This window comes from Rana temporaria, chromosome 6, assembly GCF_905171775.1.
Source record: "Rana temporaria chromosome 6, aRanTem1.1, whole genome shotgun sequence".
Lineage (NCBI taxonomy): Eukaryota > Metazoa > Chordata > Amphibia > Anura > Ranidae > Rana > Rana temporaria.
Genome location: NC_053494.1, coordinates 47,232,216 through 47,254,609, shown reverse-complemented (window position 1 = coordinate 47,254,609; position 22,394 = coordinate 47,232,216). Strand labels below are relative to the sequence as shown.

General features: G+C 41.9%; 1 protein-coding gene across 3 annotated transcripts in view; it reads right to left on the bottom strand.

The window, feature by feature from the left end:
• PRKAR1B (protein kinase cAMP-dependent type I regulatory subunit beta) overlaps positions 1 to 22,394 on the bottom strand; it is a 347,158-nt gene that overhangs the window by 97,748 nt on the left and 227,016 nt on the right. The gene's annotated exons all lie outside the window — the stretch shown is intronic.

Here is a 22,394-nt window from a genome sequence, read left to right as displayed (position 1 = left end):
GCTGAGGTGGTCTTTGATAAGACACGTCCTTTGTCCCTTTCAGTCTAGTTCCAAGCCTAAAACCTTTTGCCTTCCAGTCTTATTTTTTTTTTTTAAGTCGCCAATCTCACGGGAAAACCGCTTGAGAAAAGAGCTGTCATTGTGTTTATTTGAAAATAGCACCTCAGTGTTTTTATTTACATCCAAATGTTTGCTACAAGTCCTATGTGAAGAACATGGACATGTTTGTCCTGGATTGGAGACTAGATCCGTCTGACAATAGACAGATATTTCTATGTAGACACAGAGATCTAAACCAGAGAGGTCCTGTTTAGGACTATAAAACGAAACCTGGTGACTTTACTGAAAATCTAGCATTCCATTTAAAACAGAAATCCAGGCTGTACTTGTGAGACTGGGCCTGACCATAGAGGCCTCATTTACAGATGTAGTAAATGATATTAAACCAGAGGTTCACCCTAAAAACATGTATATACCATTACATTCAGCATACTTCCAACATGTACAGTATGCTGTTTTTTTTCGCTGTACATACCGTATTATTGTTCTTTTCCACCCGGCTTCCGGGTTCTCACTCCCGCGGGAGTAGGCGTTCCTATGCAGCGGCGCAATGTCACCTGGGACTTAGCCCACGTGATTGACGTGCTTCCCCCCGGGCGGATAATGCGCGTCGCGGACAGACTAGGAGCCGTGTAAAGCTGACTGCGTAGGCGCCGTATAGAGCCGACTCCCAGTTCGGCTATTTTCGGAACTCGTGACGCGCCTTATACGCCGGGGGGAAGCACGTCAATCATGTGGGCTAAGTCCCAGGTGACATTGCACCGCTGCATAGGAACGCCTACTCCTGCGGGAGTGAGAACCCGGAAGCCGGGTGGAAAAGAACAATAATACGGTATGTACAGCGAAAAAAACAAAAAACAAACAGCATACTGTACATGTCGGAAGTATGCTGAATGTAAGGCCCCGTACAGACGAGGGGTTATCCGCTGGAAACGGTCTGCCGGACCGTTTCCAGCGGACATTCCTTCTCCGGATTTTGATCCGATGGCTTGTACAGTACACACCATCGGATCAAAATCCGCGCAGAAAACATCCGCGGTCACGTGTCGCGCCCTCGCCGCGACGATGACGCGGCGACGTGCACGACGCTGGAAGGTAAACACTTCCACGCATGCGTCGAATCATTACGACGCATGCGAGGGATGGGAGCGGACGGACTGATCCGATTAGTCTGTACAGACGACCGGATCAGTCCGCTGGACTGGATCCCAGCGGATAGATTTTGTAGCATGCTACAAAATTTTTATCCGCTGGGAATCCGTCGGCTGGATTTTTATCCGCCGGGAAATGTCCGCTCGGGCGTACAGACGACCGGATCTATCTGCTGGAACTGATCCGCTGATCAATCCCAGCGGATAGATCCGGTCGTCTGTACGAGGCCTAATGGTATATACATGTTTTTAGGGTGAACCTCCGCTTTAAGTCCCCTGCGCAAATCTAATAATACGAACCCTTTAATGGAAAACTACGTGTCTTTCAGCAGAGAAAAGCTGAATAATTAAACATAATATGAAAGACAAGCTGCGCTCATCAAGATTAATACCTTCAAATCAATCGCAATAAAAAGTGCTATACTGTGAACTAAAATAGCATCAATTATATCAAACAAACATATACAGTATCTGATAAAAGTGAGTACACCCCTCACGTTTTTGTAAATATTTTAATATACAGTAAAACCTTGGTTTGCGAGCATAATTCGTTCCAGTAATCCAAAGCACTTGTATATCAAAGCATTTTTTTTACAGGGTAAAAAAGAGAAGAGAGGCACATCTAAAGCAGCGTACACACAATCTGAATTTCCGATGAAAAAAGTCAGACAGAATTTTTCTTTGGGTTATTCCGACCGTGTGTGGGCCCCATCTGACTTTTTTCCGTCGGAGTTTAGAAATAGAACATGTTTTATTTTTTTATGATGGAAATTCCGATTGTCTGCGTGGAATTCTGACAGAGAAAAAAACATGCATGCTCAGAATCAAGTCGACGCATGCTCGGAAGCATTGAACTTAATTTTTCTCGGCTCGTCGTAGTGTTTTACGTCACCGCGTTTTGGACGGTCGGAATTTGGTCTGACAGTGTGTATGCAAGACAGCTTGAACCGAATTCCGGCGGAAAATTCCATCGGATTTTATCCCAACGGAAATTCCGATCGTGTGTACAGGGCATAAGTGCTTCAAGACATTCATTAAATGTAAGCATAGTGCTCAAGACATCGCTTGTATATCAAGGCAAAATGCATTAAAACATTTTGCTTGTCTTGCAAAACTCTCTCAAACCAAGTTACTCTCAAACCAAGGTTTTACTGTATCTTTTCATGTGACAACATAAAAAAAAGACACTTTGCTACAATGTACAGTAGTGAGTGTACAGCTTGTATAACAGTGTGAATTTGCTGTCTCCTCAAAATAACTCAACACACAGCCATTAATGTCTAAACCACTGGCAACAAAAGTGAGTACACCCCTAAGTGAAAATGTCCAAATTGGGCCCAATTAGGCATTTTCTCTCCCCGGTGTCATGTGACTCATGTTACAAGGTCACAAAAGTGTAATTTCTTCAGTGTTGTCACATGATAAGATAGAATAAAATATTTACAAAAATGTGAGTGGTGTCGTCACTTTTGTGAGATACTGTATAATTTAGTGGGATGTGGGTAAGTGTAATATTCATGTAATACACAATCCACATATACCTGAAACCTAACTATGCTTTCTTTTTAACCTCCCTGGCGGTATGATTATGTCTGGAATTTTGTACCAAAAGCGGTACAATTATTTTGCATGGAAATTTGGCGTTTTATACTGTAGGCCTGCAATTCTTAGGAATAACTCACTTAAATCTGTCCAAGTAGACATCCTGGGTATGATAACATTTGAAACACAAAATCATAAATTATAATATAATAGATAACTATAAATAATTATAACAAATAATAATGTAATTATAATAAAAAATATTCAATAATGTTATCAAATCAAAAACACTGAAATTTGCTCAGTTGCAGAACTGTCGCTGTCATCATTTTTATTGTTTGATGACGAATTTCCCCACAAATCGCTATCGCTCAATTCTGCGAGTGATTCTAATTTATTATCGTTGTTTTCTAGCTGCTCTAAAACCACTTTTGATGTAAAGGGACACTTTTGGTTGCTATGGACAATCTACAGTTTCCAGACAGAAAGAACAGTTTTTATTATATAAAAGTACATGTAGGGCTCTGGGCAGACCACTAGGGACAAGGGGGGGGGGGGGGGGTTTATTTTTTACATACAGTACTGTAATCTGTATGATTACAGTATACTGTATGTGTATTGTGTGTTTCACTTTTTGAATTTGGCGCCAAACTTCGTCCCCGTGCGTCGTAACGTCGTAGAGAATGGAGCTTGGCGGCACTGTGAATCGAGCGAGGAGACACAGCGGAGAAGCCCGCACACACAGCGGAGGAATCGCAGGATCCAGGGACAAGGTAAGTAACTTCCCCTGTATCCTGCAATGCGATCCCGAGTCTGGCTCGGGGATACCGCTTTTGGTATAAAAAATTCACCCCGAGCCAGACTCGGGATTACCGCTAAGGAGGTTAATCTGCACACTATCAGGCTTTTTGAAGAAGGCAAAAAAGTTGTGCAAAGTGAAGTTACCTCCTACCAACCAATTGCAATTGATTTTTATGTATGTCTACATTTAAAAAAAAGTAAACTCTTTCCTATATTGAACCGCAATCATGTAGTTGCCAACGCTCCATAAAAATTTGGGACAGGCCGTGTACTTCATATGCCAATGACAATTTTCAAACAAAATTCTACAGGTGTAAGGCCAGCTTAAGGCTCCATGCACACTGAAGCTGATAAACTGCAGTTTATTGGTGTTTTGGCTTTTTTTTTTAAAGCCCATAAACTGAACTCTATGTTAGCCTATGTGCCCATGCACACCTGGGCGTTTTTTAGTGTTAATGAGCTTTGGAGTTTATTGATTTTTTTCTGAACGCCCAAAATTTGCGTTCAAAGTGCCGTTTTTCGGCGGGGGAAAACGCGAAAAAACGCAAAGCGCTGAAAACCGCTTAAAAACGCTCAAACGCTCAGCGTTTATTTGCGTTTTTATATCCATAAAAAAAAAAGAAAAGAAAAAAGCTACACTCAAAAACGCTGATTAAAGCTATTGCAAAAACACTAAAAAACGTTGAAAGGCTCCCTGCAAAGCTACTGGCGTTTTTTTATAGCTTTTATCAGCTTCAGTGTGCATGGAGCCTAAGGGGTAGATCCACATACAAATACATCGGCGCAGCATATGTGAGATAAGCTACGCCGCTGTAACTTACTTTTTGCTGGTTCGAATCCCCAAAGAATTTGCACCGTAAGTTACGGCGGCGTAGTGTATCTCAAGCGGCGTAACGGCGCGGAATTCAAATCGGCGATTAGGGGGCGTGTTTCATTTAAATGAAGCGCGTCCCGTGCCGAATGAACTGCGCATGCGCCGTCCCTAAATTTCCCGCCGTGCTTTGCGCTAAATGACGTAATTTTTTTTAACATAGACGTCACTTACGTACATTCCGATTCACGGACGACTTACCAAAAAAAACAAATTTCAAATTAAACGCGGGAACGGCGGCCATACTTAACATGGCAAATCTAACTATACGCGACGAAATACCAGCTTTAACTATACGCCGGAAAAAGCCGACTACAGACGCCGGAAAAAAATGCGCTGGCCACTAGTACGTTCGTGGATCGTCGGAAATAGCTAATTTGCATACCCGACGCGGAAAACGACGTGAACGCCACCCAGCGGACGCCGAAGTATTGCATCTTAGATCCGAAGGCATACGAAGACGTACACCGGTCGGATCTAACCCAGAAGCCGTCGTATCTTGTTTTGAGGATTCAAAACAACAATACGACGCGGGAAATTTGAAAGTACACCGGCGTATCAGTAGATACACCGGCGTACTCGCTCTGTGGATCTACCCCCAAGACTATGATGCCGCGTACACATGATCGGACATTCCGTCAACAAAACCGTGGATTTTTTTCAGACGGATGTTGGCTCAAACTTGTCTTGCATACACACGGTCGCACAAATGTTGTCGGAAATTCCGAACGTCAAGAACGCGGTGACGTACAAGACGTACGACGAGCCGAGAAAAAATTAAGTTTAATAGACAGTGCGGCTCTTCTGCTTGATTCCGAGCATGTGTGGAATTTTGTGCATCGGAATTGTGTACACAGAACCAGCTCTCAAATTTTTGTTGTCGAAATTCCGACAGCAAATGTCTGATGGAGCCTACACACGGTCAGAATATCCGAGAACAAGCTCCCATCGAATATTTGTTGTCGGAAATTCCGATCGTGTGCACGCGACATTATGCTTTTTTCTTATTAAGGCAAAGAGCAATGTTCAAATTTCAGAAACCCAAAGCAACTAGTCAAAAATAATTGTTGATTTTTTGGCAGCGCTAACCTAATGAAAACTGATCGGTTGTAATGGGTTTGTACACTTTGTACATTGCCACTGCCCTATCACACCTACATACCATGATGCACACACTAAGCTATTTGTTAGGCTGATTTAGGCTTGTTTTACTTAGGAGGGAGAAGAGGTCATGTGCTAACGAGCAGAATGAGTGTCCCAGGCATTCACCGCACTCTCCTCCTGTCAACAGAAGTTTGCAGGCTGCAGTCTGACATGGCAGCAAGAAAGCTTGACTTCCCATAAACCCCCCTACTGCCATTTGCCTTAATTGTAGTCTTCATTCACACTGGCTTCAATCAGCAGCATTTGTGTTTCAGTAAGGAGGGGGTCGGTAAACTTTAATTCTGAAACTCTCCCACAGTGCTGCCAGACAAATTAAATTATACATCTCCGTAATTCCGGATATATATAGACTGGAGAAGAATGCTGGCCTTGGCTATCACTGCCGTATAAATCAGGCCAATGCCTTGTTGAGCATATCATTACACTCTGACCTAAAGCCTTCACAATGTGAAGAGAACATCAGAGCCACTCAGACCACCAGTAAATGAGTTACGTAGTTATTCAGACAAGACCTCCAGCTCAGCTGAAATGCAGAATATGCCTTTAAAATTAGAAGCTCCCAAAATCACTAATACAACCGAATTATCACTTTCATTGTAACAGGAGTGCAACTAATATGTAGATAAGTGTCACCCTGAAAAATGAAGCGTCTGTGTTTGCCCTTCTTACTACATCATGCCAGCTGGCATTACAGTTTCTACAGAGAACAACCAAGCAAGCTCTTGCATCAAAGACAGGAATAGATGGGCACTTTTTAATAGTTCAATCTTGTTACTAGTGCTAGGGATTAATTGCTATGTGTGGTAATCAAATGTTGCATATACAGCATTAGGGTTGTCCCGATACCACTTTTTTAGGACCGAGTACAAGTACCGATACTTTTTTCAAGTACTCGCCGATACCGATTACCGATACTTTTTTTAATGTCATGTGACAGTGATGCATTGATGGCTGGCACTTATAGATGGGCACTAAAAGGTGGCACTGACTGATGGCTGGGACTGATGGCTGGCAGTGGCACTGATGGCCGGGCACTGATAGGTGGCACTGACTGATGGACACTGATAGGTGGCACACACTGATGCCTGGCACTAATGGCCGGCACTGACTGATGAGCAATTATAAGTGGCAATGATTCAGCATTGGTGAGCAGTGCATTGATGAGCACTGATAGGTGGCATGCACTGATTCAGGCTGGCACTGACACTGATGGATGGGCACTGACGGATGACACTGATGACCACTGACTGTTGAGCACTGATTGATGGCTGGCACTGACAGATGAGCACTGATTGATGGCTGGGCACTGACGGCTGGACACTGACAGATGGCTGGGCACTGACGGGTGGCTGGGCACTGAAACAAACAAATCCGAAGGAAACGTACACCCGTGCTTCCCGGGGTCACGTTCTACGCGATGACGTCAGTGCGTGGCTCCGCCCTGACATGTTTCGACGTAAAAGTCGTTATCAAAGGGCAAAAAGCGTGCCTTTTGATAACGACTTTTACGTCGAAACATGTCAGGGTGGAGCCACGCACTGACGTCATCGCCTAGAACGTGACCCTGGAAGCACGGGTGTAAGTTTCCTTCGGATTTGTTTGTTTTTTATGCTGCTGATTTTAAATGATTGTACCGGTATGCCTATAGTGTACTGTGCAACACTATTTTAAATAAAGCCGTTTTTTATGGTACCTCACTATCGAGCCCTTAATTCTCTCCCTGGGTGATACCATTGGTTAATGGAGCCATAGCAGTGCAGAGTACCTGGAACGGAGAGCGGACCTCACACATACCCGGCGAGGAGCAGTGAAGGCGGTGGAGTGTACAGTCTCGTATCCCCATTGAGTGGGTTGTCATGCTGTTTTAAAACCAAGTTCTGGTAAGAGTTTATACTTACTCCCTTCCCGGGTGTGCCCACATTCTTCCTCATCTATTCAAGCCGGTGGTGGATTATCTTACCTTCATCTCTTCAATCTTCCGTTCTGAAGCCGTGTTTAAAGCTTGTGTGTGAACTGGGACATTTTGCTCATTTACCCTATTTTCACAACTTATTTATATATATATATGTGTATATATTTTTATGATCCGATCACTGTGTGAGGACTTTCTGTTATCTCAAGTGATTGATTGGGAGTTGCCTCCACTTATAGTTTATGGCAACACTCCTGATGTGTCAGCTATTTGGATCTACTAAGATTATTATGTCCATTTATTGATAATAATTTATTTAGAATTTCCTTAATGATTTAATATATTTATTTATTTATTTATTGACTTACTGATTACCTATTCACTAGGTGGTATTACTAGCGCAACCCCTTCCTTTGGATTGTTTGTTGTATTTACATTTATATCACGTGTATATAGGTGTTGCAGCTGGAGTTATTGATTTAACACTTTATTATGTATATGATATCAATTTTAATATTTTTTCCTTAGCGCAATATTTTCTTGTGTTTATGTTATTTCCACAACATAATAAAGATTTGATTTCAAATATATATTTGTATGCCAATTTTAAACAGTTTATTGATATTGTTTATTTATTTTTACTCTGTATTCCAAAAGCTGTATTTTTTTTTTATATGTGACCAGCAGAAGAGCACTAGAAGATGTTGATCATTTGTCATATGACGCAGAGCTCAAAGGAAGATGGGTCCCACAATGCTGGCATTGCGCAGCAGTCAAACACTGTAAACACAATAATACCAATAGAGCCTGGGACAAAAGCTGCTGGGGTCGAGAGAGAACTGTATATATGGCTGTTGTGGTGGTTGGTGGAAAAATGCAACCTTATACTGTACGTGTTGGAAGGGGGGTCAAACTAAATGGCTGTTGTAGGTGGACAGGTGAGAACTGCATAAATCAGTTCAAAGTTGCATTGTTGCTATGTTAAGGTACCTCCAGGGTCCACATCTGTACATCCATAGGCCTGGTCCATCCTGTCCACATGCAGTGCATCATGCCCTGAATTCTGGCCTTCTAGCTATGCTAGATCCTTGCATAAATCTGTGCACAAAGTGCATGCATGCCTTAGGACGTGCCCCTAGTAATGGGCATGCACAGAGGCCTAGGAGGGTATTTATACTCCTTCCTTTATGGTGGTCGGTACTGGGATTTCTTGCAAGCTACATTGTTTGTGAGACTGTCAATTTCTGCCTTTCCTGTTACTAGCCAAGATCTCCTGACTTAATTTGTGTCCCCTGTTAACTCTTCTTATCCCTCACTACTCTTGCCTACCTTGACCTCCTACTGGACACCAACTATCGCTGTTTACCTCTGCCTGAACACTGACCATCCTTGATTGCCCCATACCTCAAATTCGGCCTGGACACCAAATATAATTGTCTGCCACCTGCTTCAACCTGTGACTGAACTCTGACTGTCCATAGTGCAGCTTCCATGTCTACTCACCATAGCCACCACATTCCTGCTATTCCTTAGTGGTGCAATCCTTAGAGATGCAACCTGGTGGCATCTTGAAACAAGGTAGGCCGGGGCCATTAGGGTCATCCATAGCACGGTTGACCTCGTGCCATTTAGGCTCAGATGAGCCTGTGTCTGCTGCCAGGGGGTAAAGCCACAACAAGCTGGCTCTTTACTTTTTGGAGCTGGCTTTTAAGCTTTGGGAAGATCTGTCCAGGCTTGTCCCAAATGTTACAGAAATTAAAGTTGAGTATGTACGCATGAACAGAGGTCTACAGTGTGATGTATCATTCAGTAAAGGAAGCCTGCAAAGTCTCTAGTGCATGCCTGCTAAGGTCATGACCTAAAATTAGTTCATTTGAGACTGTAGCCTAAACATTAAAGGCCACACAAAATTAAGATTTCAGTACTAGAAGAATGACACAGGTTGACTCACTCAGCAGCTTGTTATATTTTCACAGACTGTAAAGAACTCCTGTAAGAACTATCAGCACCTAAACTTACCAAGTAACAGAACCATAATTAAAAAAAAAAAAATGCTCTGCGTATAAAACAGTTGCCATCTGTGATGAGCTCCAACGGGAACACACATGTGGAAGATCTCTTCTTCCTCAGCTTGTCATAGTTTAAATGGCCTTAATCAGGAACAAAGCAAGCTCTTCTACTATGAAATTTCCTATGCTGCCTGTGTCAGTCCCAAAGACAAAATAGTGGGGACAGGCATAGACACAAGTATGGCTACTTCTGCCACCAGCAAGGCAGACGCAAAGAGCTAATTTTTCTTGGTGTCTACTTAAAAAGACTGGATAATATTAGCAGCCCTGTCAGCCTTAGAACTGATAAAAAATAATAATTGGGTATACTGAAACAATTACCAGCTTTGTTATTTTAAACTACAGTTCCTGGATCTGCGCTCCTGCTGTAACAACTTATTGTACAGAAGATGCTGGGCTGGCTGACACATAGCAGTGTGTGATGTATAACACAACACTTTTTATACAGTGGGGATCCGAAAGTTTGGGCACCCCGGGTAAAAATTTGTATTAATGTGCATAACGAAGCCAAGGAGAGATGGAAAAAGATGGAAAAATCGCCAAAAGGCATCAAATTACAGATTAGACATTCTTATAATATGTCAAAAAAAGTTAGATTTTATTTCCATCATTTACACTTTCAAATTTACAGAAAACAAAAAAATGGCGTCTGCAAAAGTTTGGGCACCCTGCAGAGTTAATATCTTGTACTTTTTGTAGCCAGCCAAGAGTCTTTCAATTCTTGTTTGAGGTATCTTTGCCCATTCTTCCTTAGAAAAGTCTTCCAGTTTTTTGAGATTTCTGGGCTGTCTGTCACGCACTGCTCTTTCAAGATCTATCCATAGATTTTCAATTATGTTGAGGTCAGGAGATTGTGAAGGCCATGGCAAAACCTTCAGTTTACGCCTCTAGATGTAATCCCCCGTGGATTTTGAGGTGTGTTTAGGATCATTATCTATTTGTAGAAGCCATCCTCTCTTTAACTTCAGCTTTTTCACAGATGGCATCAAGTTACCATCCAAAATTTGCTGAAATTTTATTGAATCCATTTTACCTTCTACTCGTGAAATGTTCCCAGTGCCACTGGCTGCAATAAAACCCCAAAGCATGATTGATCCACCTTAACAGTTGGACAGAGGTTCTTTTCATTAAATTCTGTGCCCTTTCTTCTCCAAATGTACCTTTGCTTATTCCGGCCAAAAAGTTCTATTTTAACCTCATCGGTCCACAGAACTTGTTTCCAAAATGCATCAGGCTTGTCTATACAGTATGTTCATTTGCAAAGTTCAAACGCTGATTTTTGTGGTGAGGACGTAGAAGAGGTTTTCTTCTGATGACTCTTCCATGAAGACCATATTTGTACAAGTATCTCTTTATAGTGGAATAGTGTACCACAACTCCAGTGTCTGCCAGATCTTTCCTGAGGGATCGTGCAGTCAAACGTGGGTTTTGAATTGCTTTTCTCACAATCCTGCGAGCTGTTAGGTCTGATATTTTCCTTGGTCTTCCAGATCTTGCTTTAACTTCCACTGTTCCTGATGACTGCCATTTCTTAATTACACTCCGAACAGAGGATATTGACATCTGAAAACACTTTCCTATCTTCTTATAGCCTTCTCCAGCTTTGTGAGCATCAACTATTTTCAGTTTTAGTTTTCTAGACAACTGCTTAGAAGAACCCATGGTGCTGATTGTTGGGGCAAGGCCAGATGAGTCTGGGCATTTAAAACCTTTAAGATTGACATCACCTGGTCTTCCCAGACGATGATTGAGAACAATCCATGACACTGGCAGGTCTCAGCTTTGCAAAGGGGGCAGTGCATGCTATAAATTCTGCAGGGTTCCCAAACTTTTGCAGACGCCATTTTTTTGTTTTCTGTAATTTTGAAAGTGTAAATTATGAAAATAAAATTTAACTTTTTTTGACATATTTTAAGAATGTCTAATCTGTAATTTGATGCCTTTTGCAGATTTTTCCATCTTTCCTTGGCTTCGTTATGCACATTAATACAAATTTTTACCTGAGGTGCCCAAACTTTCGATCCCCACTGTAAATTAGGGTCCCTACACTACTCTAGTACAGTGGCCAAAGTCTGCCGAAATGGACCTACTTCTTGGCATGTCTTCAATAAGTGTATTTTCTTGGAAACACTTAAAGTAGATGTAAAGCCAATTTTTTTATTTATTTTTTATTTTGATGTCACAATGTACAGTATAAGATTTCCTATCATCTGTGCCCAGTCTTGCCACACAGAGTTAATCCAGCTCTGAGCAGTCCTCTTTTATTGTTCAGTGAAATAAAACGGACTTGCAGAGAAAAACCTTAGTTCGTTCCGCACCCATTGCTGTGAGTGACAGGTTATTTACATATCTCATGCACTAGCTTGGAGGCATTATTTTTTTCAATTCCCACCCCCACTCCTTTTCTGAAGTCATGTGGTTACTTTTCTGGATTTTGACTGGATGTTAGTGATCATAGCAGAATTCAGTGTAAGAAATACATAGGAAAAAAATGCATGTTGACAAGGGTAGTGTAGAGGTGGGCAGAGAGTCTACTGACATCACAACTCCACCCACCGAGCTCCAGACAACAGATCCACCCACCGAATCTGCAGTTTTTCAGGTCTCATAACAGACAGAGGGGAGACATTTGACAGGTAAGGATAAATGCAGGAGGCATGTTTATCCTTATAGATCAGCACTATGGCAGTAGTTTAGAAAGGATGAGAGTGGGTTTACATACACTTTAATAAATGAGCCACTATGCAGTTTAGTAAAGTGAGCCTTTTTTAAAAACCCTACCTCCTTTTACAATAAATTGCAGTAGATGCCTACATATGCTGATATACGGGAACAAGCATACCAACGTTCAGTGAGGTGGAAGCTTCCATGTTTTGCCCCAGGGAGACAGCTTCATACACTGGTGAGCAGGCAGAGGCAAAGTCAGAGCTGCTTTAAGACGAATGCAGGTTTGGGGCAAAAATCACTGTAGGGCCCCCTACTATCTTTTAAAGGACCACTGGGCTTGGACAATTTCTTAATAAACCGGTAATAAAAATATATTTGATGTATACATGGGTGCAAATTGAACTGTGTGTGGTTTTAGAATGCTGGGAAGAAATATATGAGTGTGGTTAGTCACTTGGAATGCCTGGATTAATACAGAAGCATTTTTCCCACAAGGATAATAAAAAACTCATGCTCAATACTCATGCTGAAAGAAGAGATCTTCATATTTAAAACAAAGGGTGTCTTGCCTAATAGTTCATCACTGAGTTGAGATCTCAGCTTTTTCATCGTCTTAGTTTCTTTTCTTGGGAGTCTTTTGATTGTCTTCCTATCCTGATGGGCCCATGGAAAATGTCCTTGTTACCCCTTTAATTAAAGGGTCCTGATTGGAACTAATGTGGGAAGATTTTGATGCTACAGTTCCCGAGAACTTTGAGAATCTGAATGGTGAAATAAACCACCAATGTCCTCTCAAAAAGTAATTTGATCTTTTTAATAAATAAATATAGACATAAATAGTTTTTTTTTTTTTGAAGAAGAAGAAGAGTCGGATTATGAAGGCTTTTTCATAAAATCATGCATCCTAAAAAAACTAACTTAAATGGTTTAAAGCGTATATATACCCAAACAATTAAAATGTAATATATTGCTGCTTACCAGTCCTTAGATTTGGTGGGTGCATTTGTTTACTTTTTTTGAAGTGGTTGTAAAGGCAGAAGGTTTTTCATCTTAATGCATTCTATGCATTAAGATGAAAAACCTTCTGTGTGCAGCAGCCCCCCTCAGAAACCCTAATACTTACCTGAGGTCCATCTAAGATCCAGCGATGTTGCAAGAGAGACCCGGCAGTCAAGGACCCCCCTCCTCATTGGTTAAGACAGCAGCGTAGCGCCATTGGCTCCCGCTGCCGTCAATCAAAGTCATGGAGCCAATGAGGAGAAAAAAGGGGTGGGGTCGGGCGGCGGCTCCGTGTCTGAATGGACACATGGAGGTGCAGCTCGGCTCGAGAGCCCCCATAGCAAGCTGCTTGCTGTGGGGGCACTCAGGAGGGAAGGACCAGGAACGCCGATGATAGACCCAAGAAGAGGAGGATCTGGGCTGCTCTGTGCAAAACCACTGCACAGAGAAGGTAAGTACAGGCATACACCACTTTTAAGTACACGATAGGGTTTATTTACTAAATTTATTTACTAAAGCTGGAAAGTGCAAAATCAAGCTCACTTCTGCATAGAACCCAATGAGCTTCTAACCCAAGCTTGGTCAATTAGGCTTTGGTAATAAAACCTGGAAGCTCATTGGTTTCTATGCAGTAGTGAGCCTGATTTTGCGCTTTCCAGCTTTAGTAAATATACCTCATTGTGTACTTAAATGTGGAGTATGTCTGTATACCCCATTGTGTACTTAAAAGTGGGGTATGCCTGTATGAAATGTTTGTAATTTTTAACTAAAAAAAAAACACAAAACTTTAGTATCACTTTAAGCCAAGAACATTTTCAAGAAGTGCTGAAAATACCTATTGATCTTGCCAGATATATTCTTGAGCCTTCCTGTGAGCTAAAAAGGCAGCTAAACCAATTAAAGCTTTCATGTGTAGGCTACCATCAACTACCATGTAATGGAGATAAACAACGCAGATGTGTTTGATGTTCAGGCTGTCTGTTAGCCATGGCTACCTCCTGAGACACATTGGAGAAGTAAATGTACCAAGATGGGATAGGATTGTATAAGGAGAAGACTAAATGGTTGGGACTTTAAATGAGGCGCAGGCATAGAGCATGGGATAGGAAGTGTGTAATTTTCAGGATTACTTAGTGAAAATAAAGGATAAAAAGCCTGGAAAAAAAATAAAACTTGTGCTTCCGCCTCATTTGGGGATTGGTAAAGAGAAATATATTACACTTTTGATTTTGTGTTTTGATAAACTAGGGCCCAGATTCTCAAACAATTACGTTGCTCCTGGGCAGCGTAACGTATGTGCTTTATGTTACACCGCCGCAGGCTTACAGCGTTAGTGCCTGATTCTCAGAACACTTACCTGTAAACTTGCGGCGGTGTTTCGTAAAAGCGCTCGGCGCAAGCCCGCCCAATTCAAATGGGGAGGGCACCATTTAAATTAGGCGCGCTCCCGCGCCGAGCGTACTGCGCATGCTCCGTCGGGTAAATTACCCGACGTGCATCGCGCTAAATGACGTCGCCCCGACGTCATTTGCTTAGACGTTTATGGAAATGGCATCCAGCGCCATTCACGGACGTCTTACGCAAACAACGTAATTTTTTTTAAATTCGACGCGGGAACGACGGCCATACTTAACATTGGTTGCCCCTCCTAATAGCAGGGGCAACCTTACGCATCGCGTAGGCTACGGAAACTACGTAAATTCTCAGCGTCGACCGCGCGTATGTTCGGGAATCTCGCGTAATTACCTAATTTGCATAGACGACGGGGAAAACGACGATGCGACACCAACGGCGGGAAAAAAAATTGCTTTTAAGATCTGACAGCGTAAGAGCCTTACGCCTGTCAGATCTAATGGGTATCTATGCGTAACTGATTCTAGGAATCAGTCGCATAGATACCCGGGGCCAGATTGGGATTTACGACGGCGCAAATGGTGTTGCGCTGTCGTAACGCCATTGAGAATCTGGGCCTAGAAGTCTAAGTACTTCATTGGGGTAAAAGGGGAAAAGGCAACATAAAATGTATTTTATTTATCAGTCATAAAGCAGGAGATATAACAGGCAAAAACAAAAACATGATGCAAATGTGTATTTCAAGGATTCCTAACAACCTAGGCAGAAGTGATGCCCCTAAGGCAATGTATATGTAAAAACACTTCTCCATTAACCAGATACTCAGGAACCTCACAATAAAGAACACAAAAAAAGACACATCCACATCAGACATCCACTAAACTAAGTCGCAGAGAAAATACTTTAGCTGAGCACAGAGGATGCCCCAGGCCCTGACACATACCAGGCGTTCCAACTATTTGAAAGGATAACAGTGAAAAATGAAATTTAGGAAATGACAGATAGTTATTTCGGGCACAAGCAAGCCTATTGTGCTCTTGTCAGGTCAAACACAAAAGCTGTCTTAGGCTGGTGTTGGCAGTTCTTAGCCGGGGCTGGGAACCCTGTCTTTTTCTTAAAAACCGTTGTGTGACATTGGTCTTGGAAGACGATCAAATGAGTCAGTGAATCTTCGCTTTCTCTCTGTCTAAAAGGAAATGTATAAAAAAATACATTTCCCAGCCAATGCAGTGTTAAAGGACTTGATGAAAGCTGGCCTCTAGAGCCTGAACCTCATGGAACTAGTTACCCAACGTGACCACAAACAGAAGTAACCGAATACCTCCCACATAGAACTTCTGCAGCAGGAAGAAATAACTTGTTACCTACTTGCTGAAGATGACATCAGTACTTTAACACCAAAGTGTTAAAAGACACACAATGCATTGTGCACGCTCTCAGGGATACCAGAGGCCAAAGCGTAGTTAAAGGTTGTTGATTATAGTAAGAGAGAATAAATGTAACGCATACCAATACTCAACCTAGAAGAAATGAAACCCCTTTGATAAGTAAAAGGTTTGGTTCCTAGTTTTTAACGTTAACTAAACAATCAAAACTGACTGGGTCTCATTTTTTTTAAAGCCCATGAATTGAGTACTGTACTACTGCAATCAAGCAAATGTAAACGTGTCCAGGAAAACTGAAATCAAAATGGTACGAGTACGAATTTAATTGGCTGCAATAGGGCAAACAGATACCAAACCTCAGCTGAAATACAACAATAGTTATGATAAATAGTATCAAAAAGCATTCACACACTGATACACATTTAGAAGGGAAATCAAAGGAAAGGGTAAGTGAATCAACAATGCACTAGTTTAAAGGAACCTATTTCGAAAATAAAAAACAAACCCTTACAACCCATTTAACCACTTAAAGACCGGACCAATATGCTGCTAAATGACCCAAGGGGTTTTTACAATTTGGCACTGCGTCGCTTTAACAGACAATTGCGCGGTCGTGCGACGTGGCTCCCAAACAAAATTGGCGTCCTTTTTTTCCCCACAAATAGAGCTTTCTTTTGGTGGTATTTGATCACCTCTGCGGTTTTTATTTTTTGCGCTATAAACAAAAATAGAGCGACAATTTTGAAAAAAATCCAATATTTTTTACATTGTGCTATAATAAATATCCCCCAAAAACATATATAAAACATTTTTTTTCCTCAGTTTAGGCCGATACGTATTCTTCTACCTATTTTTGGTAAAAAAAATTGCAATAAGTGTTTATCGATTGGTTTGCGCAAAATTTATAGCATTTACAAAATAGGGGATAGTTTTATTTTTTTTTATTTTTTTTACTACTAATGGCGGCGATCATCGATTTTTTTCGTGACTGCGACATTATGGCGGACACTTCGGACAATTTTGACACATTTTTGGGACCATTGTCATTTTCACAGCAAAAAATGCATTTAAATTGCATTGTTTATTGAGAAAATGACAGTTGCAGTTTGGGAGTTAACCACAGGGGGCGCTGTAGGATTTAGTGTACACTTAGTGTGTGTTTACAACTGTAGGGGGGTGTGGCTGTAGGTCTGACATCATCGATTGAGTCTCCCTATAAAAGGGATCACTCGATCGATGCGCCGCCACAGTGAAGCACGGGGAAGCCGTGTTTACATACGGCTCTCCCCGTTCTTCAGCTCCGGGGAGCGATCGCGAGGGGGCGGCTAGAAATTAATAGCCGCGCCCTCGTCCCGGATCGCTCCCCGAGGGTTTCCGACCGCCGCATGTAGCGGGGGGGGGGTCCCGATCGGACCCCCGACCCACATCTAGGCAGGGACGTACAGGTACGCCAATGTGCCTGTACGTGCCATTCTGCCGACGTACATATACATGCGGCGGTCCGGAAGTGGTTAAAGGTTAGGTTCGTTTATCCTTGTGGTGTGATAATACAATACATTTTTACGTACTGTATCATTTGGTATCAACAAATGATACCAAATGATACAGTACTTAAAAAAGTATTGTATTATCACACCACAAGGATAAACGACCCTAACCTTTAAAGGGGTTGTAAAGGTTTGTTTTTTATTTTCTAAATAGGTTCCTTTAAGCAAGTGCATTGTTGATTCACTTACCCTTTCCTTTGATTTCCCTTCTAAATGTGTTCACAGCGTCTCCCCACAGGGATGTAGTCCCAAGGGAGGGGGCAAGCACGCTGACTAACCCCCAGCCAGAATGGCTCAGATGATGGGGGCAAGCTTACTGAGGAAATCGATTAGTCGATTAGTTGTTTCGACCCTAATATTATTTCAATAAAATTTGTTTTAAAAAAAAAAGAAAATGGTGTGATGTGCCAGCTTATCAACACTTCCATTCTACCATACACCAGCGGCTGCATTCTAAAATGGCCACTGGTGTAAACTAGCCCCAAAGCTAAACTTTAGAAATTCTGGGCCAGATTCATGTACTTTTACGGCGGCGTAACGTATCCTGTTTACGTTACACCGCCGCAAGTTTTCAGCGTAAGTGCTTGATTCACAAAGCACTTGCCTGTAAACTTGCGGTGGCGTAGCGTAAAGCCGTCCAGCGCAAGCCCGCCTAATTCAAATGGGGCGTGTACCATTTAAATTAGGCGCGTTCCCGCGCCAAACGTACTGCGCATGCTCCGTTTTGAAATTTCCCGCCGTGCTTTGCGCGAAATGGCGTCGCCCCGACGTAATGTTTTGAACGGCGATGTGCGTTACGTACTTTCGTATTCCCGGACGACTTACGCAAAAAAAAAAATTGAAATTCGACGCGGGAACGATGGCCATACTTTAACATGGGCTGTCAAATTTTACACCACCTAAATAGCAATCGCAGCTTTACGACGGGAAAAGCCGACTAGCGACGACGTAAGAGAATGTGACGAACGTGCGTACCTTCGTGGATCGCCGTAAACAGCTAATTAGCATACCCGACGCTAAAAACGACGCAAACTCCACCCAGCGGGCGCCGAAGTATTGCATCCTAAGATCCGAAGGCGTACGAAGCCGTACGCCTGTCGGATCTTAGCCAAATCTTGTTGTATCTTTGTTTGAGAATTCCAAATAAAGATACGACGCAGCAAATTTGAAAGTACGCCGGAGTATCAGCAGATACTCCGGCGTACTTTTTCTGTGAATCTGGCCCTCTTTGTATTGCATACTTACATCCATGTCCACCTTATGAGTTGCTGTTGGAAATCACTGTAGTATTTGGCGCTACTACAATGATAGCTACGATCTTACAAGTCAGGTTGCTCGTTCCGCACCACCATTCCTGGAAAGCTAAGTTTTTTTTTTTTTTTTTAATACAAGGCATTCTCTGATTGGATGAGGAGGAGAGAAGGGTTGGTCCAGGGGTGGATATCTGTTCTTAACTGCAGCTAACCGTTTTATGCACAGATACATGCGTATGAATGCTCACAGCCACAGATTCTGTCTGAATGTCATTCAGTTGTAAAGACTGAGCAGCCACAGCTAACTAGAACACCTGGTATACTTGCCACAGGAAACCATAGGGTACTTTTGCCCATGTGAATGGGGCCTAAACCAACATTAAGAGACTGTAGTTTCACCTATGCATGTTTAAGGTTCAGGAGGAGCCGAGGAGGCATCCATTGAGTGAGACAGCAGTAGCCGGTGTAGTAGACAATATTACATTCTATGCAGCACAAACAACAGTGAAAGGAATAACTACAGTATGCATCTCTCATAAATCAATTAAAGATGACATAAAGGGTAAAAGGTGGTCTATAGATGCTGAAAAAGCATTCGACCAGGTGGATTGGGACTTTCTCAGATGATCTTGACACATTTTGGTCTTGATGACCCTTTGGTAGCAAAGATGTCAGCATTATATACCTCACCATGTGCCCCGGGTAAGGGCTAATGGCTCTCTATTCTCCATTTTTCCCATTGCAACAGGACCTGTCAGGGGTGCCCTCTGTCCCTGTTATTATATGTACCGATGATGGAGCATTTGGTAATTGCCCTTTGGAACAATGCTAACATTAAGGGCCTTCAAATTGGATTTGTAAAATATAAGCTTGCTCTCTAAGCTGACAATCTGCTGCATTACTTTTGGCTCCGGAGACAAGCCTCCCAGCCATCTTACACAAGACATTTGGGACATTAAGGAATTTTAGAGTAAATCTCCACAAGTTTGAACTTCTTAATATTTCCTTACCTGGTCGAATGATGGCTTCTAATCAATGTTTGTTTTAATTCAAATGGCATCAAGACTCCATAAGATACCTGGGGGTTCTTATTTCATCCAATGTTTCTACACTATACATTAAATTTGATGCCATTACCATCCAGTCTGACCTACAAAAATGGTCTTCTTTGATGCCGTCATGGTTTGGTAGGATAAATGTGATAAAGATGGATGTTTTACCTAAATTTTTTTTTTTTTTCAAATAGTCCCTATTCTTCTACCAAGGGCGTTTTTTACATAAGCTAAAAACACCTTCTTGTTAGATTTGTTTGGCACAACACCAACCCTAGGGTAAAGAGTTCCATTCTGACATTACGAAAGGTGATGGGGGTACAGGCCTCCCGATTTTTTTCTTATATCATAAAGCAGTACTATTGACCCGTAACTTGGATAGGTTCCATCAAAGACATAAACAATGGGTCACTATCAAGACCTTGATTTCTCCTAGGGACCTTTGTAGGTATGGAAATTCCATTAAGATCAGAATTGAAGACCTGCTTTAGTTTACTGAAGGCTTTCGAAAGTGTGCTGGCAGAAACCAGTCTATGTCTATACACTTTCCGCCTGGGTTCTCTTCTTCAGGGTACAAGGAATGGAATAGAGAATTTTGTCCACAAATCAGACACATTCTTACCATTTGAGGCAGAATTTCTGCCGACATACTTTATTCTCTCTGTCTCAGTAAAAGTTCAATATGGTTTTTCCATAGACAATTGTCTAGCTTTTATAGAATGCTTTCCATGGGCTCAAAATTACACTGCTCAATGACGGAATTTGAGTGTTAGACTGATAAAGGAATACTCCCGCGCTATCACTGGAAGTGGAAAAAAAACGATGTATACAACAACTGCTGCAAACACCGATAGGTGAATCCGTAATTGATAAGTGAATGATGAGTGATGCTGCGCTGTTGCTAAACTGAGGCCCCGTACACAGGCCAGAGAAACTCGACGGGCAAAACACATCGTTTTGCTCGTGGAGTTCCTTGTGAAGCCGCCGAGGATCTCGGCGAGCCGAAATTTCCCATTGAACAACGAGGAAATAGAGAACATGTTCTCTATTTGGCCCGACAAGATCCTCGTCGGCTTCCTCGGCCAAAAGTGTACACACGACCGGGTTTCTCGGCAGAATACGGCTCCGATCGAGTTTCTGGCTGAATTCTGCCGAGAAACTCGGTCGTGTGTACGGGGCCTGAGTGTAACCAATGTGTCACAAAATGATGCAAGTACTAATAACTACCTTTCATATTGTTGGATCATAGTGCTTACCAACTGACATGACTTGTACCAGAGATGTTTTCCCTACCTCTTTTAATAAATACTGACTTGAATAAAAGGATAAAAGGTATGGAAAGTTATCACATGGCATCCAACTTCTCCACGATAATGAACCTGGTCACATTTGTTGTGTTACTATTGATGTATTGCAGAAATGTGGCTTTTTTCTCTGGTATTTCTTCATTACCTGTCACATGGAACAGATGTGTTGAATTGAGGGAGGAATATGTTAAGCTGCAAAAAAGGAATTTTGTTTTTACCTTCTCTCCTTCACAGCTAGGTAAAAAACTTTTCGAATGCCCCTCGTACCAAGAACAGAAACGTATCCTATGGAGAGAATCTATACTCAAAGTAAGCTACAAATTGAGCCACTCATAGCCGTCAGGAGCTAATGAGAGGTTGGGAGAGGAATATATTGAACCTGCTACTGTGCCCTGCATCGCAAAAGGATGCGTTCACTTTTAAAAAAAGTATAAATCCAATTCATAATAATCCTAAAGTAGGTGGTGCATTTGTGATATGCATTGAATACTGGATTATTTTCTACCATGATCCTCTTGCTCTTTAGCAACCCTTGGGTTTTCTTTACTACTAGCTGGTATAGGCCTTCTAAAGGTCTCCAGGTGAACACAGGCTCTCTCTATGGATGTGTCCTACCACAGTCATTTCTATGATTCATTGGAACATGTGATCTGACTTGTAGCGACTTACGAATCCCCTAATAGGAAGACTAGTATACAATGGGAGGAATTTATCAAAAATGTACATTGCAACCATTCAGCTTCTTTTATTTTCAAAACTTACCTAAATAAGCTGAAGATATAAGCTGCTTGGTTGTCATGCACAACTGCTCCAGATTCTGTCTGCTCTAGTTTTGATAAATTCCTTCCCATTATATATTAATGAATAGGCTTCAATGGATCTTGTGCATTTTTGGGCAGGGTTAATAAGAACTGGATACATAATTGTTTTGAAGTGTTTTTTTTTTTTAGGTTAGGGCTCTTCTTTAACTTTTGGTTGTGATAATAAAATCAGTTTTTATGTCTGCCTTAAACTGTGAAGTTATTGGGTAGTTATTTATTAAATATTATGTTATGCTATTGTAGTATTTAAATACCATCATGGTGACAGGTGGTAAAAAATTTAGGAGCAATTAGCCTTCACCTGGAGACCCTCAGTTGGGAGGTGTGGGTTTTCCAGGACAGTATTTTGAAATTGTGTATTTGCAGGGAAGGGGCATAGCCAGAGTGCAAGTCGGCCTACTTATACATATAGGGCCAGATTCACAGAAGAGATACGCCGT